At 39.2% G+C, this 26,477-nt stretch overlaps 1 protein-coding gene across 5 annotated transcripts in view; it reads right to left on the reverse strand.

The window, feature by feature from the left end:
• The window catches only part of LOC126865184 (TWiK family of potassium channels protein 7-like), a 364,862-nt gene that overhangs the window by 166,809 nt on the left and 171,576 nt on the right, over positions 1-26,477 (reverse strand). For all 5 annotated transcript variants that reach the window (XM_050617398.1, XM_050617395.1, XM_050617394.1 and 2 more), the window contains one exon: positions 742-797. The gene's annotated coding sequence lies outside the window, so the exon portion shown is untranslated. The remainder of the gene's footprint in view (positions 1-741; positions 798-26,477) is intronic.

The following is a 26,477-nucleotide window of genomic DNA, read 5'->3' on the forward strand; positions in this document are numbered from 1 at the left end:
GTAGTTTTAAGTAGGTTAATTTCTAGATGGTTTCATCTCTAGGCAGCCTCTCTCTAACTTGCGCCGAGTTACGGGCTGCTTTCATCAAACTTCTTGTCACGAGTTCGTAATCATTTCGCGAATATAATGAAATAAAAACTCGAGATAAAAATTTTGTTTCTCCAATGAACTTGTTTCTCGACCGGCGTACCGCAGAAAAGGTATAACGTACTAGGAGAAAAAGTTACGAGCTTCGATATAGCCCGCGTAACTTTTGCTAACTTTAAAGACGATATAAAATTGATAGGATCGATAAACCTTGAAATATAGAGCGTGTAAATACATGAATTTTTAAATAGGGTGGGTAATTCGAGAAAGCGAACATTTTTATAATAACATCGGGGACAATTTTTTTCGCCAACTAGAATTTCGTGAAAATAAAGCGGAACGGCGAGCTAGATGAGATTCAAAAGCGGCAGAAACTGCTAACAATTCGCGAGATAACGCGGAAGCAGTTTTAATTTGGAGTAACAGTTCACGCATTTCATTACATGAAATTAAAGGAGTTCGTTCGTCATGTTAAAAAATTCTTCCGTGCAATGTTTAACAGCTGGCAGCCTCCCTGAAGGACGGAATGCGTACCAGTTCCGGCATGACTCGAAACCACTTTAATGTCCTCGTTAAAGTCCCAGCCAGTTGGAGGCAACCCTTTATGAATTAAAGCCTCGTTACTTCGCGAAATTAAAAGCCGTGGGAACTTACCATTCCGTGAGTCTATTAATACGGATCCTTTTCCAAGCAGACACGTAATCAATTCCCTGAAAAATATGGGGAAAAAAACTGATTAATTAGAGAAAATTAGTAACCATAATTATGAATTTTACGGAATTGATTTTAATAAAAAGAAGCGTTAATACGTATAGAGATAAATATTTATTTATCCTTCGACCTAATATCTCCAATGGCTTGTAACGTCACTACTACACTTCCAACTTCCAACTATCAAAGTAAACAGGATGTTCACAGGCTTGGAAGGATTATCCAAGTATAGAGAGTCCACTTGGCCAACTAGTTTGCAACATTCGTCTCAAACAAGTACTTATGTAGCTTTACATTATGAACTAGGTACATTCGAAGCTCGTGCAACATAATTCAATAAACGAGTTGACACAACGGGCAACGAAGCATATGTAGATAGAGTGGTTGGCCAAAGTATTCTAACACTCTTAGAAACCTTTCGTTTATTGTACAGGATATCTTAAAATTTATTAACTCTGTAACGAAATCTCCGAACGTTCCGTATAATGTACATATTCATCAAAAAATTCTCTCCTAACTGTTCGTATACTTTCATGAGAAACTGTTAGGTCGTCCGAAAAGTTTCTTTCGTTTTATAAGGAAGGATCCATTTTGTTCTATCAAAATAAAAATCACAACGTTCGACAATTTAGGTTTTATGTTTGTATAAAGATACGTCGTTGTAAAAGACGTGTCCGTAAAAGAAAGACACTTTTCGGACAACCTAATAGCTGAACCTTTAGTGGAATCCCTGACAATCAAATATCAGATTTATCATCTGAAATTCAATATTTACCGTGCTTACTTGCTGCTCAGATTTAAAGTGTGATATTTATTGGTACGTTTAAGCTTAGGAATCTGAAATTCAGGGAAACCAACATTTCACGTGCAACCATGGAAAATGAACGAAAAAGAATGTGGAATTAAGATCGAAGGGGAAAATTTACAAGGGTCGAACGAATCGCGTAGGATTCAAGGCGGGATGATCCGATTACAAGCGGCGAATAGTGGCACGAAATGTGGATTTGCTTCGCGTTTGCATACTTAATGCTTATCGGATACGACTTAATTACATGGAGAGCCATAAAGCTGCGCTGATTCATTGTCACAATCTTCTCGATTTACGTCGCCCTACATAACGGCCCGATGAATTACCGGCCATTTCTGTTGCATGATTCACGCGCCAATGTACTTTGCATTGCAGCAGCGAACATCGCGAAAAGGGCGAAATTCTACTTATACCGACGTTTGTGAGTTACTGGATACTTATTACACTTACGCTAGGTATACATGGCTGTTAAAATTGTAAAATCAGACTGATAAATTCCGAAGAAAATAATCTACAAGATCGTAACTTACAAGTAGACCGAGGATTTGTATGCGTTCATGGCAAGTTGGAAGGTTTCAAAAGCGCAAAAAATGCACATACGTAATATGCAAAAAATATATAAAATAATCAAAGTAGAGTAATCGTTATCAAGGAGCATGTAAGAGTATAACAGCAATTATCGCACTTTATCTATCAATGTCGAAATACCGCTTGACCTAAAATAGAGTTTCATCGAGAACGGCAGGTTAATATTCGTCAGCTACGTAGAAAAATACACAGTAGACCTGAATTATAGTGTACGTCAATTATTGAGAAGCGAGATTGAAATGCTATAAATAAGATGACGGTGCAGGATAGGCAAAGTGTGGTTCGAGGGAAAAAACCAATACACGTTGTGCAGCAAGCTCTGCTGCTGACATGATTGATTGACTGATGCGAGTGTGTATAGGAATATAACGTACACGTGTGTGGCGTGTAAGTTTCTCGTTGTAGCATTGCTCAGCTTCTTTCGATAATTCGTCAATTTTAATTAACACGTATCTTATCCAGTATCACTAATAACAAGTTGATAAATTCCTCTTCGACGTAATAGTTTTCAATATCGTCGATTGTAACTTGATCTGATTTGTTGCAACTATATTCAGCGAAACGATAGGTCTGTGATTGTAACGCAACAATAAAAATTGCACAACGATGTTCATTCTGCAAAGGGTTTTGCCCAGCTATTTTTTAATAAAAGCATATCAAGTTTGTATTTTTGAAAGAGCAATTAAAAATTTTACGATTATCTGTGGTTTCGTCGTGTATTTTAGTCGGATTTTAAAAACGAATTTCAAATTCAGTACCTTTGTTACATTTTTTTGTTACTTTGTACGATAGTGATTGCGGAATAAAATATTTAGACAGTATCAAAAACAAAAAAAAAAAAAAAGAAAAGAAAGACGAAGTAATTTCCAAGAGATACGAGTATAATAAACGCTTAATCGCGGAAACGTGGTAAATAGTAAATAGAATAGAACAAAAGTCTGGATAGATAATGAATTCCATTAGCGATTAAGTGTAATTTCATCTAACGGATTCGGATATCAAAATACGAGAGTAGGATATATAATCGCGCAGCAATGGTAGTTGAATTACTATCGTTTCTTCCTAATCACTGACTACATCAACAACTATGTCGTCAATTATCGTAATTATCACTAATAGTTGTTAATTCGATCGTAACACGAGCTCTGTGTTCCACTATATTATTCTGACGAACGGTTCTGCATGGTCAATGATATTAATAGTGATCACGCACGCCGTAATACCGACTATGTAATCAAACATTCTAGGTAAAGTACACTTAATAATAATTAGTTGTATCGTATTAACCAAGAAGCTTATCGTGCATCCAATTATTCCAGTTAGCTGCGCTGTTACGATACTTTAAAACAGTTTTCAATCTTCTTTAATCGACATTTTTTAAATATTTTGTCGAGCGTTTCATTTCACGCGTTTCAACCGAGGATAATGGAAAGACGAAAGGAACAATGGACAGTGCGTTAGAAGAAACGTTATTATTTGATGTAAAGACATTTCTGATAAAAGGGAATATACGTAATCTGTAAGGCGAATCAACGTACTTCAAGACAGCTGTATGCGTTGGTGGCGGCAAATGTGTTAATGACTAATTCAAACGGGAATACTGGAAAGGCGATAAAATTGAAATCTGCCTACGTGACCCCGTAAGATCGATCCGATTACCTGCAAATACATGGTGCTAAACGGCATGACGCGCTCGTAGGATTAAGGTGCGCTACCACGTTCAAACCGTGCGTACAGTACGCACGTCGTAATCGGATTTCAGAAATTATTTCAATGCGTAGTACGTGATCCAAGAATCTCAGGCAGCGTTGAATTTTCGGGCAGGAGAACGTAACGAAGGAGAAATACACGCGTGTCTATTTCGAAATTGAATTCTTCCCCCTCGAATGAAATTGACCGAATTTTGTATAAAACGTCATATGATATAATAGAATAGTACAAGATGATTAATAATTAATCATTAAGTAATTAATACCAATAATCTCCTATTTGTATAATACAAAATTTATGAAATATCGCGACCATAAAGGGAGAAGGAATAATTTATTACAGGATAATGCGACATTCACTTCCACTTCCGATTTGGAAACGAAAATATCTCTGTGGCAAACAAAGACTCGAATGGTGGAAATATCACGAGGTTTTCTAGGAGACCGAAGCCAGGAAGCCGAGGTCCTGAAATAACACGAACACGATTGCTTTGGACGGTCTTGAAATAACAATCGTAAGGACACACTCGACAAGCCGGGGCTGTCTTAAATCCTAAAGACCTGGAAATATCTGAAAGGCAGCCCGTTGAAAGAGCATAGAGAATGACAACGCGGAGAAATAGTTCAATTTTCTCCAGGAATTCTCGGAAAGTCCAGCAAGTTAGCGAATCTTAAGCGGATCCACGGACTTAAAACAATATCGTATCGAAGAAAGATTTGCATATTTTTGAGAAAAACGAGAGACCGTTTACATTTCTTTTTCCTTTTGCCGTAATTTCACAGATTTCCAAGTTTGAAACCCTCCGGTTCGAATTGGAGCTAACTTCAACCTACACAAAAATAACTTTATTCGGTACTCTACGACATACGACACGTACGACGCGTATGAAATAACAAATTTAGAATAAAATAAATAGGAAATGGAAACCGTGAGAAGCATTCGATTTGTACGAAGTATCGATAGCTCTTCTAATACGTACAGTTGACAGCGTATTTCTCTACGTTATTTCTTACGTGAATTCCAGTTACACGAACTGCTCGTCCAAATACAGTTCTGTCTGTTGAATTGCTATAATAATCCCTTGGAAGATGTTGAAAACTAATCATACCGTCCCGTCGATAACTTTTCAAAATTATTATAAACGCGTAACGACCATAAAAATAAACGACTAAAGCCTTTCTGTTTACTCATTCTCATTTTACCTTCGCTCGGCTGCTCGAAGCTTCCTTTTGTTTCATGCGCAACTTAATCTAGCGTCGAGTGACGTTTAAAGCACTTAAGAAGGGCAAATTTATCGCGCGCAGTTTTCTCAACAGGACGACCTAGACATAAATTCGAGTTCCCTCCGGTGCAAACTGCGTGGATGAATTACAGGTGAGAAGAGAGAGAGAGGGGGGAGAGGGAGAAAGAGAAAGAGAAGAAAGAGGGACGCTCGATAGAGTCCTTTAGAGGCTCGAGTGGCGGAGACAGCTGCAAGTGGCTTGTGATATTCCTGCGCCTCGGTATTTTGTTTTGAAGCGGTCGTTATCAACGGAAGCGTGTTTCGTTTCATCGCTCACTTTAGGCGAAACTGTTTTCGAGGCATTGGTTTTGTTGCGGTCTGACACCAAGCGCGGACACCGGCGGCCATAGTGCTCGTTTTTGTTGCGAACTCACTGACCCACCATACCAGAGTGCCTAGCAAAAACTGTGTCAACTGTTACCATGCATTTTACCGTGTTCTGCCGTACGTGCGCCACTGTTCCAAAGTTTTACGATATCGCGTGTAATCGACCGCGACATAAGTTGCATTCGCGTTGTTGCGTGATTGCGCGATTCGGAGCTTTCAAGGATTTCGTAGCATCGATGTGACCTGCGTGCTATCGATTTTCACCTTTTTCGTTCGATGCAAAACTCTCGTGGCTCTTCGTTCTCGGTGATATAAACTCGGTATCATAAGAAAATTGTTAAATTTTATCGAGCATCCCTTTTTAAACCACCCTTTTCTAGAGCTTTGCGCGCGTCCAAGAGAACGGTACAGTTTGTTGCACGTACCATTATAGTTGAACTACATACTTGCCATTCAGCGAGACTCGAGTTTCACTGAAAACGCAGCCGACATTGCTCGTGGATTTGTAACGGGACTTTAAAGACAGAATAGTCACACAACGCGAACTGCAGAAAAGTTTAATTTACTTCGCTACGTATACACGCTTTAAACAGTAGAAGTTCAGCTACATCATTTAAATCCTTGTAATTATTGCGGACTACCGTACTATTCATTTTCTCGTAGAATTGAAAAGGCAGGATAACCGTACGATAGCTGTATAATACTTGAACTACAAAAAGCTGTTTTAATAAGATTCACCGAATGAGAAATCATAAATGCCTCGTTACATTGAAATTTAACCACTTGAAATTTTTCGGCGTTAATGAGCGAGCCGAGGAGGAATCTGGGGCAAAGATCCATCTACGTGGCTGACGCGATATACATCATAGTTGTAGCATCCGATAAACTTTCACGATGATATCCGGCGTTATTATTAGCTTCTTTGGACGTGCATCGCTTTAGACGTTCATCGTGTATTGGCCGTATTGGCTTCTCAATTTTACGAAAATAGCGCATTTTCTTTGAGATAAAAGGCTATTTGCGTAGGGTGCGTTAAATTAGACCGACAAACACCTTGATGACGTTTGACGTTACTTCGTTTCACCGGTACGCGACCTTGGTCAAAGGCTTTAGAATTTCAACGAGCAGTCACGCTGTACGACTTGCTAAATTTTCAATTGGTTCCTTTATATAATTCATTCCTTGTGTTATTGCCGCGTCTCATTAATTATACCGGCGTTTTGCGAGCCAAGCGAAAATAGTTCAAGGATTTGACGATTAGGTTAAATGTAATGAGTACGTTTTAAGTTCGAATGCATTGAACGAAATTGATAGCGAGCAAAAGGAAAGCGAATTGAATTAGACGCGAATTACGACCTTTGATATTAAATGTTCAATTAATTAAGAACGTTGAAGGTTGAGAAAATTGAAATCCAAACAGGAGATGATGTACGCGTACTCGGAGCTACATTTTCCTTTTCTTTCCTTTCTTTTTTTTTTTCTTTTAATCGGATGTTTCATCTTAGGTGCAACGGCACGTCAGACGGCTACGGCAAAACGCACGTTTCACCGAAAATTATATCACGCAAACACGACCACGATTCAAACGTCAGATTTCTTTTCAGAAAGCGATTTAATTTCCGATATATCCGGGATAATATAAACGACTAATGCGGCGAACGCGATCAATCAGTGTAATAAAAGGATACAAATCAAGCCTGTTATCGGAGAAATACACTCTGTTGGTGTTTATCAAAATTAACCATGATTCACTAGGCAAATCGCTCGCAGAGGCATAAACAAGAGTTTTAGAGTTATTATCTCCTCTGGTAGGTCGTAACTATGAGTTATGAGAGAACGTCGGTATCGGTGTGTACACAGATCGTCGTACAGGAAACACTGTCCAATAGAAGGACTAGAAAACCGCTTCAACGAGCACCAGGAAAATCGAATTACGTCGCGTTTCATCCGATTCGGTTATCACCTACGAATGCAGCTTCTAACTGCATGATCGAACGTGAATAGCACCGTCGAGCAACGCGTGTCTCTTGTCCGTCCTCGTGTGCTTCGCATGCCACATAAACCTCGTGGAAAGAACGATTGATCGGACAGGAAATAACGAGATGACAAATTTTTACTAGAAAAACTCGAGACTGTTCTCTTTCTCTCCTCGTCTACATTTAGCTTACACAGACTCGTTCTCATATTAACTATGTTACGTTTTTTTGCTCATTTTTTACTCAACTATAGGTTTCTTACGTTAAACAGCACCTTGGCAGTTTGAACAAAATATGAAAAATAATCTTATTGATTATCGCATGATTCCTCGTTTTAATTTTCACATTTATTAAACATCTTCTTGAAACGTTAAAAACTCTTTCTATCTGCTAGAACCGGAGTAAGATAGAACTATAGAAATTCATAGATGGTAACAGAATTGATAAAATGTTCTCGATAATTTTCAGATCTAGAAACATTCCGTTAATCTTCCTCGTCTATTTCTTCATCGACCGAAAACTACACGTATATTTCGTATAAATGATGATCGCGAGTTTACGCAGTTGGACGAGCAGGGACGTTGAGATATCAGTACAGGCTTGAACACGGATATTGGACAACCGTATGCGCGGATTGTCCGCAGACAACGTTCGTGAATGTACGAAGCTTAAGAATGTAGTAAAACTTGCCCTGAAAGCTATATTTATCATTGTCAGCGTAACGTGTTACAATTTTAAGGTTCTAGTAAATTTGTTTACCGAATGTAGTTTGCAGACATCGGAGATCTGCATTGCGTTACAGTAGTATATTTAACCAGGTTGAAACCCACAATGAAAAATGTTTGAAAATTCGTGTTAACCATATTAGGAATTCAAGTACATTGGTTGTACGTATTTGACGAGTTTGCAAGAATATCGAATAATCTGTCATCTGTTATGACAGATCAATCAAACTGCAAATCAAACTGCAAAATACGATATAATCGTTGAGTATCGTGAACTATTTCTCGATCGGTGTTGGACTCACGGTTGTGTCAACACGATGATTTTATGCGTAAAAAATTGGAGTTTTAGTACGTTTAGTTGCGCCAAGAGATTTTGAGGCTGAAGATTCAAAGATTCCTTTTCGTTGATTATAGCGTTTAAATAAATTAAGTGATTAACTTATTTAATCGTTCAACTTAGATTACTTGTGCTTTAGAGTACAACCAGTAACCGTTATCGATTATTCGTTCCACCATATTTGTATCACTGCTTCCTGACAATGAAACAATAAACGATCTTCAGCGCGCTCTTTTTCAACGTATCGATACTCGAAGACTAAAAGGAGCTCAGTGCCTTTTATTGCGATGAACGGCAGAGGAGAATTCGAAGCCAAGGGTTCTGACATGAACGGTGATACGTTCATAATGCAGCTACGATACGAAAGAGCGGTATCGATGAAGCTTTCCAACTGTTCCTTTGATATCTTTCTGATCTACGTAACGATGCACACGCACTTTGCCCTATTTACGTAACCCGTTCCATTTCTTTGCCTGGTAACAAACGCGCGGAAGAAATATTTGTAAAAGTGCGTTGCGCAATTTCTCTGCGTTATTTGCAGTATTAAAACTGAAATTTCTACGCATGAAATATTTCGTACGTTAAAGGGAGCGGTAAAATTCAGAGGTGAAATATTATGCACGAAAATTCTAGAGAATTATTCGACGCAACGCGAATTATCGTCAATATTTATATTAAAAAGAATCATCTCCGCCTGTGATTATTATTATGATCGTTGATTATGCGATAACAATGATTATTATTTTATTCGTATTCAAAGTACAAAAATATTCAATTATTTCTGGAATAAATTAATACGTAATTTGTTCTTCCAATATAATCATCTCGCGAATAACTTCTTCATTTTTTATTTAATATGCGCCATAACGGTTTTAATAATTTAATCATACTCTGTTCGTACAAACTGTCTGTTTTATCAAATATTTCGTATATTTCCAAATTCACGTCTGTGCCTGTGTTTTCATTATTTATTGAAATATGGGTTTTCCCTCCTTATTTGCTCATTTCAACCGAATAATTTCGTCGTATAAAAATGCATAGGCGATGGATACGAGATATTTATTAATTAAGAACATCGTAATGATTCCTCTCGAAAGAACGAATAAACGTTCACTTTAGCTTCTCTCCTATCTCCACCTGGCTAATAAGCGGCGATAGGAAAACAATGATAAACGACATAGCACGATGCGGACAACGGAACACGAACAACGGAACACGAACAATAAAACGCGGATAGAGAAAATGAGTTTTCGTTCGATTAAATAAAGCGTTCTCCGGTCGGGGAACCGACGGAAAAACATAAATTTCCCGGCAATTTATACAAATTACGGAGAACCATTAACAACATAGAGAACAGCGTTCCGTTCTACCGCGGCGTTTTATAAATCAGCGTATTCCTGAGCTTTCAATCTTGGTTGTATGCACATGCACCATTCTGAGCGGTGCGCATTTCCGCGTTTAATTCACTTTTTGTTTTGCTTTCCCGTCCACGATCCCCAAGTTTCGCCGTTCTCGCGAAATTTTAACGCCAACATTTCGTATCCTATTTATAACAGTGATTACAGGAAAAATGCAGATTGCATGGAATAGTTTGGTTTTTATCAGCCGTCGAATGGCGACAGGAAAGCATTCACAGAGCAAGATCGACGTTGAAACGTGAAATTTGTGCGCTTGGAATGGAGAGGCCGTAGCTGGAAACTTGAAATTCCAATCGGAGTAAGCAGTGGCGAATGCAAAAAGCGCAAAAATCTTTGGTATTTTATATAGTGTCGGCTGCGAAAATTCGGCAACAATATTTTAATTCACGGCCCGATCGTCAGTATGCTCCAAGTCAGCCAACGTTCAACCACGGCAACACAGCGTGTTAGGGTGAAAAAAATGAAGGATGCACTGGTGATACAGCCTGTAGTTTTTCAACGCGCCTTCGTATGACAGCCGACGCGGCAGCGCGTCGGAATTTATGTGCAGAACACGAGTTCGCCTGAATTCATCGCACAGGCAACTTACTCTCGCACGCTGGGTTATGCGGACGCGCGCGCGGACGCACGCACACAAAACAACCACTCAACCGTGTACGTATATAAGCTTGCAGTCATGGCGGGTGTGGGAGTATCGGTTTTGCATTTTTCAAGCCGATAATTTATCAATCTCATCCCCCTCCACGTCGGTCCACGTCCCTCGATCTCTCGGCGTCGACGAGAACTGGCGAAGGGAGAGAGAAAGAGAGATGAGGGTGGTCGAATTCGACTAGGAACGATCGTTCCTGGCAGGAAAATAATGAGACTCTTTAAAGGCCGGAAGTTTTCATTCGTGGTAGGGTGCGGAAAATCGATTTTCGCACTTTGTCGACCACACTGTCGACCCTCGTGTTAGTTGCAGACGAATTTATTCCCATGCTAAGGGAGAGCTGAATGGAAGGCTACAGTGAAATAAATATTGCGAGGATATAGAGGATGGATAATGCGTTTGAGAACGATATGTAGCGCAACTATCGCTTCCTTCGTGAACATTTGTTGTAATGAAATTTTGTGTGGGCTGAACGTGACTGGAAACATCAAAGATCGTTAAAAGAAAATTCTATCAAGAAGAAATTGCGTGTTATCTATGACACGCGGATTGGATAAAGTAAAAGAATAGGAATACGAAGGACGTTACTCAAAGTTACTCTTAATTTACTTGCGTTACTAAAATCCACGTTACGTACTAAAATTGTATTGCAAAACTTCATATATATACATATATATGTATAATTTTTTTTGTTTTTTTTTTTTTGTTTCAGTGCACAATTATTACGGTAAATTTAAAAGATTGGGCCACATCTGGTAGAGATTCCATTTTCCGGAATTATTCAGGATGTTACCCAGATTATGTCCGAATGATTGATAGCGGCGTTGTTATGGTAACGCACCCCATAAGCAAAATTTAAGGAACGCTTCTTCCTGATTCTCTGCATTATATAACGTGCGTGGAAGGATTATTAAAACGATGCGCGCTGTCACATTGATTTACAGTTGCTAATATAGCATTGGCAATAAATTACAACTTAGAGTATACATCTTTTACAACAGTTTCGATTATTAGCATACCTTAGCTATATCAAGACTTCATATTTCACATTTATATTACGGCTTTTCTTTCAGTGTTGTTGCCAATAAAGTTCCGTGCTCTATCATTTAACGACACGGTCGTTCGATTCGTTTCAATCCTCTCGCAGCCATGTTCCTAGTACGACGCCTGATTTAAAAAACGAAGATCATCTGTTTTCGTTTACAATTGTAAAGAATGTTACGGCATTAGACACCCGGGAACGGAGCTTAACCCGCGATTTATTATGCACGGATATGAAAGTAATCAATTTCTTAGCTCGACGAAGAAAAATGACAACATTGTCCTTGGCGAAAGTCGTTCTTCACCTCGATCAGCTTTACCCTCGGTGTGTCGTGTAACGAGGGTGGACGAATCCTATTGACTGGAAATAGGCGAACGGGTACGAAGGATAGGCGAAAACTCGTATCGGTGGAAAAGGCCGTACTCGGTATTTGCCGAGACAGGGTTTTAAAGGAAAAGACCGTCACGGTACGAGCGGAGAATCCTTGCAAGGAAGAGACGACACTCCACACTCGCACACGGTACAGCAATCCGAAATTATTGGTTCATCGTTCAGCGACAGACCCGTTATATTATTCGAAGATGTGGCTGAGCGAGCGTGTCCTGTTCCCGGAATCATTATTTAACTTCAGCTTATTCAGCAGCTAGAAGAACGAAGAGGGCGGAATGCCTGGTCGAGTGGAAAAAAGTTGAAGAGACCGTTTTATTATCGAGGGCGTCATGTTGCAACGAGAGAATCGATGCCTGACATGAAAAGATCGTGTCGCAGCCAGAGAGACGAATTTTTACCGAGTTTAACGAATCGATTAAAGCAGCCTTAGGAAACAAGACCGCGATTCGCGTGTTTTTGACAACGGAAAGATGCTCGAAACGTAGCCACGTTCTATACAATTAATATCCGGCTCTCACACGGAATCGAATAATTGTTACGATTTGAAAGAATATAAACGCAATTGGACGATGAAATACAACGTGCTAACAAGTAACCGATATCGAAGGAAGAAAAAAAATCTCTTCCGCAGTTGATACAAAAAATTATCCGCGTTTCTCCGTCTCTGTTACACGTCTCGTGAGTTTTGTCGAGAATTCTCAATTGCCTTTGCAAAACTTTCAACATGGTGTGCGAGTTTGTACCGTTTTTCGTAGTTAAGGAGTCATGGACTGTGTTGCTCGTACTTTAAAGTACTAGAGAAGTGTATAGTGCGAGCCGCATACGAAACTCTCGCAGTTTGGCTGCATACCAACCATCTTCGCGTCTCAAAGTATTTTTCCGGACCACTGGCCCTTACTGACCACTCGGTAAAATGTGATCCAAAGGCGTTTCGCTGAAAGGATGCTTTTCCGATCAACTGCTGCATAAACTATTCCAAGAAGCCGATACCTTCGATAAAAGAATATTCGATAAACTTTTATCGACAGGTGTTATACTTGTCCACTTACTGCATAATATTACGGGAATATCTTCTCAATATCTTCACTTTTCTAAATGACGATAAAACAAATCTTTCGTAAACAGCTTCATCATCGCCAAATATTTTCTTTTTTTTTTTTTATTCATCTCCCATAGTTTTATGTTTACGTCCCAAAAGTAAGTCGCTGCAAGATTTGGAACAACTATAACGCGATAAGACTGTAACACGTTAGACGTCGGAGGCACAGAGACGCAAGAAAGGCCGTGAAAAAAGTGTGTTAGGATCAAAATTGAAACTTTCCAGGCGCGTGACTCGAGTATGTATATCGGTCACGAACCTCCGCTGAAATGTATCGCGCGATAAAAAGGTATCATCGAAAAATTCGGTGGATGGTCCTAAAGTATGCAGCAGTCGCTAAACCTGACCAGACACGATAAGATCGCTTATATGGGAATACACCATAATCGTGGAAGAAATTTTATTTTCCCTACTTTCTGCCTCTTACTTTTTCCACGAACTTGTTTCTAGCCTGGCTAATGACGGCCCTTATCTTCATCCTATTTGCACCTTCCATCAAGCCGGTCTTTTATGCGATGCAAATAGCTTTTTTGTTCAGTTAAGACGAAAGACCAAGAGGAAATGGCTCATGGCCTCTTGAAAGGACGTTTGCGCGACTTAGGAGGACAAAAGTGCACTGCGAGATTTAACTCTTTGTCGTGGCCTGATAATAATTGTTTCCTCGTAATTCATGGAACGCATTCAGGAGTGTGTTAAGATGTATCACGGCGCTTCAATGTTTTACGTCAGGGTGTAACGTCGAGATACCAACCGAGAGCAATTTATTGTGCTCACTTTTCCTTCTAATGGAAATTAAGAGGTCGATGTGACACGCTAAGGCGGCTCTGAGACTCGTTTCATGGAACGTGATAATGACGAATCTAATTTTACTTTGTTATCAAGGGTAATTTTAGAAATAGACGAAAAAGTAACGACGATATAGTCGTGATTGTTAGGCGAATTTAGTAAACGGGCGTGAAATTTTATTTTTTGTAGATTAACTATGTAACAATGGCGAATCTAACTTAACTCGATAATTGGTAATTATCCTTCCGTCTGCAACTTTGGTTTTGCTGGCGTTGTACGCATACTGAGGCGTTTAAACTTTTGCGGCTTTTTAGGTTTTTGCGTTTTAAAAAAATCTCCAGAAATTCTTGAACAACCTTCCGAGTTTCTAGAATATCATCCAATAGCTTTTATCGCTGTGCGTTACTTTAATTCTTTGAAGCAAAGCAAAATTTCAACAAAAACGTGGAAAGAATGAAAAATTGCTTCGGTACGCGGAAATAGACGAAAAAGTCAGCATTGTTAGAAGAATTTAGTAAAAGGATCTAAGATGTGATTTTATAGGATATAACGATGGAAAATCTAACTTTATTTTATAATAGATAATTATAGAAATGGATGAGGAGGCAACAATGATATACATAATTGCAATTTCTAGAAGAATTTAATCCTACTATGTTCTCGATACGTTTTCGATCCAATTATATTCTTCGATGCACGTACACTCGATTCTCTTTTACGATTTGTACATGCAGCTATTTGTAGAAAACGTTGCTTTGTTGCAAACTGAAACGAGATAAAATGTTTCCCTAGAACTATGCTTTAATGCGGTTAATTCGGAAAATCGATATCTTTGTTACACGAAAATACCCCGAGGAAATTCAACGTTGGTTAGACAGTCATGATAAATAAAATAATATTTTCAAAATGGCGTGCCACGCGATGCTAGTAAAACGTTTCGGAAACAACATGATAGTTAGGCAGACAAAAACCAATTTTAATCAGAGAAGCTAAAAATGAAGCTTATAAATCAGGCAGTGTGATTTATGCTGTTTCGAGTTAACGATGAAAACAACTGTAAATACGACGGGAAATATTCGTCCTAACTATAAATAATAAAACGAATAATTATAAAAGCGTAAATAACCCGCGAAGCAACGTTTGAATCGTTTTGAAATTAATTCATTTTCGTACTGTACAAGTGCGATTATCAAATCGACGATTAAATTCCGTAAGAACGGTTTTAAGAACTAAACTAAAAAATCGCAGCAAAAAGAATATTAACCGTTACAGTTTCGCCTGTCTAAATTATTCATGAATTCGTGGGTATTCTAAAAAAAATTCTTCGTCAAGTTAGGGAAAAGAAACGCCAGAAGAATGGGAAATAAAAATAACAAGGCCCAGAGAGGGAAATGTAGTTGTTCGTCAGGAAGAAAATTGAATTCCCCGTCGAAGCGCAGCACAGAGAAAATTTATAGCGCTGTTCCGCAGAGGACAGCCAGACACCAACGCGCGTCCGTGTTAATCGATCGCCGTGATTGCACAGATGAAAAAAGGGCCGTGCCACGGCCATTATTCGGCTTCTCCTCATTGTCGAAACGAGCCGCGTCTAGTTTCCAGCCGGTCGAAAACGTCTCTGTCGCGAAATCGCTGGAGAAAAGCTTTCCCTTGAGCGCGTCTCCTTTCGAACGAATACAGGGGCTGCGTAACGTGCGGTTGAATCACCGGTAATTAGTACCGGTGAATGGGAACTATGAAAACGGAGATAGTGGATTTTCAGTATAATGATAATTAGATCGTTTTGCACGTTTCACGCGGTACACTTGTTCCATTGATCGTAGAAGTTAATTGCTGAACGCTGGAGGGAAAAAATTCGCCTCGAGCGTCATACGGTACGGTTCGAGACTAATAACGCTGCAATTATGGCTTAACACGATCCTGCGACTCGAAAAAATTGAGCCGCACAACCAGGGCAATGAATCTGTGGAAAAATATTTCGAATTCCGATGGGAGACGATGTACATGATTTTCGTATCATCGTTGGTTACCGTTTCTACGATAAACGATAAGTATGGGAAAGGAACGAAAGAGGAAAGAGCTTTACGATATTTTCCGAACGACGTGACACAATGCGCGTCAATCTTTCACGTTTCCGATGTTTTTCGGAAACGTGAATAGAACGAATGCAACTTTTTGAATGGAACGTCATATATATTTTTCTATGTCGAAAGTGACTGTCGAGTAGAATTCAACCACTCGTAACACGATGTCTTTTAAAGCAGCGTGAACTTGCAAAGCAAAGAAATTCATAAATACAAAATTCATAAATAATACGAACATCTGCTGATTTTAATGGATTCCTCGGAGACAGCAATAAAGTATAGGCAAAAAATATTATAGTTAAAGCAAGGTTCGGTGTAAACCTAAAATAATCTTCGAATTGCCAGTTGTCCGAAACTAATGACAACAATCTAATCGGATTCGACGTTGGCGCTACGTTGACAGAAATTAGGGGTGGAATCGGTACAAGGGAAGGTAGCATCTGGGGCTGACGTCTCGTCAATGCAGGCTTGGAATCTGCGGTTCCTCGGTTTCTCCGTTGTACAGGCGAAAGTGAGAAGGAGCCAGATACTAAAGTAAGGGGAGGCGGATAACGGAACGGAGATCCGTAAATCGGATAGAGGGGCGGGTACATACATGCAAGACAGCATGGCCAGCGATTTCATAGCTTCCCATTTCGGCTGAGGCTGTCGCGTGATTTATATGAGAACGATCTCGCGTCTGGTGGTGCAAGTAATCGCGCGATGATTGCCGTTTGTAATTGATTGCCAATCGCCCCCGTCGCTTAATCCCTGCTGCTTTTCAGAAAATTCACACGATTAGATTAAACGGTGAATAATATCAAACGTAACAGGACGAGCTCTTTGATCGGCGAATAATTAGGATAAAATGTTTAAATCTCGCGCGAACGAACGGAAAACAAATGGTGCTACAAACGCGATTAATATCTGAGAAATAATTAATCGTTCTTCAGTTTATACGGGAATAAAAGTTTCCTTATACGAGTATAACGATCAAATTGAATTTGCATGTATGATAAATCGATGATCGATCGTAAATAGCTTCAGGTGCTCCTTTTTAATGTCGTAGATACGTATTTCCATAAGACTAAATTCTAATCATAATGATCTTTTATTTTACGCGGCTTTCAATTAATATCCTCTATATAGTTAGCGATATATATAATTACGATAATATACGTTCTGAACTGAAATTCACGAGGACGATTATCGTCCGAAGATTATTCTAGTCAGTTTCATTTGCATGAATAGACAATTTCATCGAGGAAACTCGACACAATAACCATAACAATTGCCTACTAACGCCATAGGATCCCTCTTATTGACACGATTAGCCACAGGACTGTTTCATTAAGCGAGGCTAGTTAAAGTCAATCTGCATGCTAGCCGCTGTATTTGTAACGTAGAAATCTTCCGTAATAGAATTTTCCACCGGCTTCGACATCTTGAATTCGTAGATAAACGTTGAACGCGATCGTAGCAACGCGTTATCGCGATACGATGAACGCGATTTACGCTGCTATCGTCGCAAGATGCTGCGGCCTTTCCAGTACAGGGCTATAGATACGGCGAATGAAAAAATATACGAGCCGTTTCGGAATTCCGCTGGCGCGGTACTAACTCCGACAATATAAACCGTACCCGACCATCGATCGTTCCACGATCGTTTTCAGAAGGTTCAAATCCAACAGCGATATTCGCGAATGTTGATTATTAATTTTAGTATGGAAAGAAAAGATTTTCGTTACTTTTTTACTACTTCAGTCGTACAGTTCGTTACTGTCCATTATTGAAATATATTTTATGATCAACTTCTGCAAGGAATTTTCCCCTGGACCTTATCCTTCGTCGCTTGACGCGTTGACTACCACGGCGGTCGTCGATGACCCTCGTGTTGCCGAATGTTTTAGAGCGATTAAAATAAGACAAAATGGACCAAAAATTTTCTATAGCTATAATTTTAGCTGAAAGAGGCCGTTTGAACGTCTCCTTGGTCTTTGTCGTCATGGAAAATGTCTGTAGCAAGATTTAAAGGATTTCCGGAGAGGAACACCATGGAAGAAAAACTCTTTCTTTTTTTAGATTTTCGAGATCGTTGTCATTCTTTCTACAGGCAACGTGTATTTTTTTCTATTGCATCTCGTAGCAAATTGCAGACGAGAAAATAGATCCGAATATGCTCGGATGATTCTGAATACTAAAACGATGATACTGTAGGGCAATGTTTGGATGGTACGTGGGCTTACGATTTAGGTTATTAAATGTTCGAAATGATGTTCGTTGGTAAAGAGAGTGGAGAACAATGAATTATTGAATGCATTAATTTACGTTTATCAACAGATATAAACAAGGGCCATTCTCTAGCTAGCTGATTACATAGCGATCGTTACTGTATCGGTAAACGTTCCGCGATAGATAATTATTCGAAACAAGAGAGATTTGATCTGATTTACATCTATGTCGAGGCAAACCGGTGCACAAAAGAAGCTACATGGCTGTAGAAAGAACGATTTGTCAATCGCAAATCGCGTTCATCGTACATGAAAACAATTAAAAAGCTAAAGACAAATCGGTAAGATTAAAAACGAAAAATCATCGCTTTGAACGTTTAATAATATAAACCGCGACTTCACATACCTACAATCCAACAACACTGTCTTACAATATCATCGTCCTTTTGATGTTCATGATCATCTCAAAGTATTCGAATGTATTTTCTCGTCAGCTGCAAGATGCAATAAAAAGAATACACGTTTCCTATGACAAACATCATATCGAAAGCAAAGAAGACGTTCAGATTGCATTTTGTAGGCAAGACACCCTATGTAACAGTTTGCAAAAATTGAATGTTACATCGAATATACGAAAGGAAATATCGAAATCATAAAAATAATCGTGTAATGGTATCGTCACGATATCATCGTACAATAAAGATGTCTGTTACATGAACCCTATCGTACTTCACGCGATAGTGATTTTGTTGAAATACGTCGGATATCTGGCTTTCTATTATTCACGTTTATCGTTCTCGTAGATAGTGGCAGTATCAAGGAATACGATAAAATTGGAACCGGTTAGCTGGAAAAGGTGAAGCCTGGTTTCCGTAATTCAGATGCGCCAGCGAGAAAAGAGTCGGTAAAATAATGTTAGAAAATAAATTCAAGCTCCGGTTATTGTCCAAAGTGGTAAAAGTATGTGGCACGTGCCACATTCCAGTCGCGACTATCTCTCCAGAAGAGATCTCGGGGCATTATCCCTCTCATAATTTCGCAGGCAGCTTACACCAGCTTAACTCCCCGTCGGTGGGGCGCGTCTACGCGTTTTTCCCTCGACCTCGCGCACCTATTTCCAGTGCTTGCAGCCTGCCCTCTCATAAACTTAACATAAGGGTTAAGTCTTAGCGCAGCCTCCCCTCTATTTAGCCTTTTTATTCCTTTTGTGGCCTGACTACCTCTTGTCTCGTACGCTATTCCGCTCACATCAAAGGCTATACTTTCCGCTCGTTACACGAAATTATGCGGCAACTCGCGTGTAATTTCTCTTTCGGCGAACGTTTCGGAAATACGAGCAACATTGTCGAATTCGTTGGCGTTTAACTGTACACTTTCCTATGTATCGATATTTATCGTTTTTTAAATAGAAAGCGTGTTCAAAATCGAATTAAAAATTCGCTATCAATTCTTTTTTATTTCGTCCCACTGTTTCTCTTTCTACCGCGCGAGATAATTATTTTTCATCCGGTTCTACGAATGTATAAATTTCCACGATAGAGGTTTCCATTTAAATGGAACAGCGACCAACTGATATCTGCTGGTATACTTAAAAACGGTGTTGTAATTCGATGTTTCACGTACAATTTGTGAAGAATAATTGCTGATTTCTTTGCGATAATATTTATCGGTTAATATTCGAGATGAAACGAGGCGCGAGCATGTTTAAACGTACATTTTTCATCGGGACGGACTATAATTTTTTATTGTCGCAACGTTTACAAGTTTCATTTTTGTACCTTTGTTTTGATATATTAATGAAAATTTACACTATCGTCGTCTCGACGTACGTCGGCGGAACAAAATGGTGTCAGAAAATTATTAAAGCGCAGTCACGACCTCTGGTCGGCGAGAGGAATTATGTGCATTTGATTATCATTAATATCGACTTCATCCATAAATTTGTTCTAAACAAGAGGGCAATGGAAGTACTATGGAAAATTGTGTGTCCGTGACAAGCTTCTACACCGGAAGATGACACATTCCAGCCACTCGATAAAATTGCGAGGTCCTTGAAACGTAAAAATGTCAGGGAAGGATAACATATCATGTTTTGTGAAAGTTGATGAATGAGTACAGACTGTCTGAAGGATGAAATAAGTGGCCGGGTGTAACGTGTTATTCGTCAAAAGATAAACGACGAAACGGATCTCGATTTTTGACGTGGCGCGAGCCCGGTGAACCGTTCCAACTTTCACAGCGCATAAAATACTTTGTGAAATTGTTTTAACAGAATAGCCTCTTGCGTAAAAGCGCTTGGAAAAATAAATCTACGCTAAATTCTACCGAACATAGGTACACGTTCTATTAAAAACTGAACTCTATCGGATTTGAACAAAAATAACGAAGAAACATTTCTAACCGTGTACAAAAACGAGTACATTCGCAAATTCGAAAACGTAGCGAAATATAGTATTTTCCTCGACAACGAGCGTTGTTATTTGCAATTTTTCGAGTATACATCTAGCTGTTTCCTGAAGAGACGGATATACGAGCGGTCCTCGTCCGTTCCCTCCTCGTATTCGCGAACGCGTCGGATAAAATACCATCGCTCCATTTTGTCAGTGGCATTGCAATTTCGCGGAATTCACCTACGAACCTATCATCGTGTCGCATCTTTCCGCGATGGGCGTTGCATCAATGAATATGCATGTCGTATCGTGACGGATCGAATCGACGTTAATCGAATTCATTTCTACTCGGTACACGATACCAAAGACACGCTAACGATCGTTAACTTAATTCATTTGAAATAATTACACGACACCTGTTGAGAACGACAATTTGTATATATAGAACCTTCCCGTATCGATTTCAACCTTCGCGATTTGATACGTTTCGAGCATCGAAAACTCGTCATTAATTTTCTACAACGATAATTGTTTGGCGGATAACTATTACGCTGGTTCGCGTCTTCTCTCGTAGTAGCGGCAAATTGCATCGTTTTCAGCGTGTAACTTCATCACCTTAGAAAGCTCATCACCTTGGATTTCCAGAAACGTAATTGCTCGAGAAGGGATTCAACTTGTCCTTTCGTGGAAGGTCGGTCTATCGCAAGGGACAAGCTCGAATGCAACCATGATTTATGACTCTGCGGCTGCTAAGGATATAGCTAGAAATGCAAGAACATCGGCTGCGATAGCGTTTCCGTGATCTACAATAAGCCGCTAAAAACTTGAGATTGCGTTGTATAGCGTAATTGCAGCAGGAAACGAATCATTCGTTTCTCTGAAATATAATATCCGTTAGTTGTTGACGAAAAGTTACTTCATAAAGCTCGTTGTAAAATTTAGGTCCTGTTAGAACGGTCGGGGGAAAGAGAAGAACGAAATCACCTTTAAAACGAAGATCATTCGCCGAGAGGAAGTATCGTCGAACGAAGAAAGATCTCTCAATGTTTACTCGTTATGCATGCGTTTATAGCGTTTCAGTGATCTACAATGAGCCACTGGAGAACGTGAGATCCTGTGTGTGGTATAATTGCTGAAAGAAACGAGTATTTAATTTCTCTGAAACGTGATATCCGTTAGGTGTTGGATAAATTTAGTTGCTTTATAAAGCTCATTCTAGAATTTAGTCCCTGTTAAAACGGCCGAGAAGAAGAAAAGAACAAAATGACTGGGTTCCCCTTTAAAATGAAAATTATTCACTCAGAGGTATTATCGAATGAGAAAACCTCCCAATGTCTGCTCATTATACAGCTCGTGAAACACACTCTGTACACACGGCCTCGTGTTCCCCGTTCAGTGTAGGTTTCTGCCAGGCGTATTCACGTTCTTCCTTGGTCTGCTCGTTTCTACCTGCCGCCTCGTTATGTATTTTATTCCGCGGTAATAGAGCCCGCAAACGATTTCCTCGGTAAGTGGCAATTTACATAAACGAACACCCGAAACATATTCCTGTCTGCTTCCATACCGTGATTCGTCATCTCCACCGGTACTCGCCGACTTTCCGCTGCCGGAATATCATTACAATACCATCGCCGATGAAATACCAGCGAAACCTTACACGTTACGCAGCTATCTATTTTGTTCGAAATGATCAACCGTTGCCTATCATCGATACGCTAATTAAAACCTGTTCCATTTTCCCGAACAAGCAAAATCATTTTTGAACATGGACGAATAAACGTCAGTATAAGTATAATTCGCTGTGGATGAAGCACGAGATACCTTTCTTCGTGAAGCATCCGCGATAAGTCGAATTCGATGGACTTTCCTTACTAATCATCGGATAACAACGTACACGGCCAATTAAATATTCGATTACTCCAAATTCTTTGAAATCGCGTTCTACAAATGTTTTATATTGGCTAATAATGTAAAGTAATAATGTAAAGAGAGTACGCTCGACCGACGATTAAAATTTGTTTCTCAAGTGATGACTAATTTTACGTTTGCCGACAACGTAAACACAAAGTTGATAAATGGCACGAGGTTGAGAAACGCTAACAACGATTTCACGTTAATTAACGAGGATATAGGGTGAAACGTACTCGATTGTCATCTTGTACGATTATTAGCAGTCGATCGAATAGAAAACTGCAGAAACGAACTCAATCGAGAGGCAATAACGTTCAAGTTTTTAGACAAAATATGAGATCGACAACGATGGAAAACAAAGGCTCGATTTGTCAGCGGCTGTTTGCCGTAGAAACCGTGTTACTCATCCTTTGAATAGAGTTATTTTCCGAGCGGTGAATAAACAGCGATAATGAAGCAATTCTCGTGTTGTTCTGTATGCACCGTACAGCTTGTTCGCTGGCCTCGTGTGTACACTTAAAACACCTCTAGCAATTTAACGGTTGTGCAGTCGAAGTGTTGGCGATAGACTGCTACTGATGAAAACGATTTCCGAAATTGCAGGATAATTTATCAAGTAGGGGACCCATTCGTACTTGACAGAAACGAATAGCGCGGGAACAGAAGCTAATAAGCCGCAAACGATTCGTCCGAGAAACGAGCGAGCATTTTCGGCCGACCGAGTCACTGACAGATGCTGCGTATGTGACTTCTGTTCTATCGTTCTGCCTCACGAACGTTCCACGATTATTCTAACGAGCTGTGCTTTATTCCTGAAAACCAATTTAACAAAGAAAATAATATCGATTTACCGAGCTCTTTACGGAATTTTCATGAAAATCTTTTATCTCGCTGCTACGACGCTTCTAAAATTGTTCTCTCTTAACTTCAGTGACGTTTCGATGTAGTCTCGACGTGTCATTTGTCAATTGCTGTAATTATTATCGAGATCGATTCGTCGATCTTTCTATCGTTGCACGAACTGATGAAACTTGGAATTTGGAATTAGAATTTAAAATATTCTAGTGCCTTAGAGTGTTAACGCTGTTTCGATCTGATAGTTTCAAAAAATAATGAACTCCAGATCAAAGAATTATCATCGTTATTTGTAATCGCCAACCGGAATTACATTCGAACTTTTGTAACAACAACTGTAGTTATAAATAGACGAACATGCTCTCTAGAAATCAGTATCAATATCCTCATCGAGTATTATCAGTCAGTATCATTACGAGAGTCTTCATAGCGATCAGCATAGCGAATTATCAGAGCGAGTTCTACGATAGAATCGAGCGAGAGACAGTTGCGATCGACATACACTATCTCTGTACTTGTGTTCAAAGTGCTTTTAAAATACATCGACCATTACATTTTACCACTCGTCTCCTTAATAACCTAACACGTTTAACGCCACCTCAATATCATGAAAAATCGAATTTCGATGCTAATAACTCATGGTTCGTACATTTTAATTTGTATAACCAAGCGATTATATCGTTTCGTTTCATTGGTTGGTCTCGCTCTTCAGAGCTTGCTTTTAATTTCATTTTTAAATTAAACATCAATCAACCGTTTAACAATGCAAATTACGAAAATGCTATTGGTGCGATTTGATAAAATTATTAATGAAAGATATAAACGCGAGTAGCAATGGGTTCGTGTTAAAAACTACTATTTACGTACGCTTAATAAAAACGATCGAATTTTATTCTCTTATTTACGCACGTGGTTCTACTACGTATAATTTTTAGCGGGAAATTAATTTGACATCCGATTCTATGAATTCGCATAACTACCGCAACGTTTGTAAATTCAATTTTCCATGTTCGATATTTGCAGCTGTTATTCGATCAACGTTCTTTCACGAATATTTCAAGTGTTTCCACGTGGAAGAATAAAAATTTGATCCTACAAAAATGTCATAGTCGCGTTTCTCGTTGCATTGTTCGCTCGTACGAATTCGCCATCATCCTTCGCTGACAACTATGCCTCCTCGCCGGTTTTCACGTTGTAATGTCCACAACTACCTGGCGTTCGACATAATAGACAATTTGGTTGGTAAGTCGAGGCGGAAAATTGTCGATAAAGCCAATAAAAACACCGCGACTCGCAGAGAACGAGGACCATTTTCCAGCGAGTTGCTCTCTTTCTTTCTTCCTCGCTGCATTTGCCTTTCCGCGTTCCTCGTCGAATACAATCAAACATTGCTGCGACCAGACAAAAGCCGACGTTCACGGAGAAGCAAAAACGTGGAACGCTTTGACGGAAAGCAAACGTCTTTTCGTATTCTTAAGACATTTCTCTTGCTATAGTTTTTTCTTCTTCCGTTTCTCCGATCCTCGTGCTTTTTTATTACCATCGGTAATCCGACATTTGATATATCACCTGTTTCCATTCCCGACGGCCAATCGATTTTTGCCGTTCCACTGGTTTAACTTGCTAGTGATACGAAGTATAAAAAGTCAGACCTGACTCGCTAAAATGCATTCACGCCGTAAACTAAATTACATACTTGCAGCTCTCCGGTTGTCAATCGTGTTTTTATCGGCGCTCTGTTTCAACGTTTCCTCGACATTCTTTAACTTCAGTTCAATTCTGTTTAAATTTGCACGAGCGTAGACGTTGTCGGGTTCAGATAAAAAACCGATCAGGCGCAACCTTTGCTCTCCAAACCTCCGAAGCTACAAGCGCTTACCTGTAGGAAAACGAAGGCACAATGCAACATGATATGCGAGATAATACAAAGGGCGTAGGTCATGGTATAGAAAGAGAGAGAGGGGGAGGGAGAGAGCGAGAAACTTGTAAATATTGTAATAATGTATTAAATGTATTGTAATAATGTATGTAATGTAAATATTGTAATAAAGAATATCTGTATTTTATATATCTTTAAATGTCCTTAAAATATCCTGACGGAATTATTTAGCTCTTCGGTAAATATTTACATTCTTTAGGTCTAGCTAGGAATGTGCACGAAACATTGAGACAAAGCGCAATTTATTATGATGGAGACGCGAGGAATCACGAATATGTCGTTTACTCATCGTAAACGTTTGAATGCTTCAAAATTAAATTACATTCTATCCCGAGAAAGTAAAAAGCTTTTTACATAGCAAAATTACGAATGTTTCCATCGGTTGTCTGGGACGTAGGTAGTGGTAAGGAGTAGTTGACTGTTGTTTATACGACAGTGGTTGGGAATTTTAGGTGGCTGGAGAAAGTTGGATCCTAGATCATTCCACGCTTGAGAGCGAAAATTTGTTGCATGCGACTGCTCGACATTTAGGTATTATAAATTATAAACGCGTCTGCTGGCGGAATGTGCTGACCCTCCAGCCTTTATAACGGTCTTAATAACATAGAAGGAGCAATTTGGTACAAGCGAACGTTTAATTAAAAATTTTGACGTGAAAAATAGATTTAAAGAAGAAGTACAGTAAAGCGCCGTTTATCCGAACAGACAGTTTACCTGGACAAGACAGTTCGGAAAACCGAATAGCTCTGATTGTTATCTCTTCCTCTCCGGCTCTTCTTATTAGTTCCAGTAAATACTAGTAAATTACAGGTTTCTATGCATTATTTTATTTTTACGAACATAACTAAACAAATGAAATTTAAATAGAAATTTGTTTCATCTGCCATCAAATATTATAACAAATACTCTATTTTGGATACTTTACACATTTCTATATATTATATGCATTTTTTCATCTTCAGACTCATATCTACATATTGAAATTTCAGTGCCACGATTGCGATTGTTCCTTCTTTGACAGAGAATTTATATCGAATGAAACTAAACAACCTTATAGAATATACTCGTTAATATAGTGATATACAGGGTGGTTGGTAACTGGTGGTACAAGCGGAAAGGGGGCGATTCTACGCGAAAAAAGAAGTCGAAAATATAT

This window comes from Bombus huntii, chromosome 4, assembly GCF_024542735.1.
Source record: "Bombus huntii isolate Logan2020A chromosome 4, iyBomHunt1.1, whole genome shotgun sequence".
NCBI lineage: Eukaryota > Metazoa > Arthropoda > Insecta > Hymenoptera > Apidae > Bombus > Bombus huntii.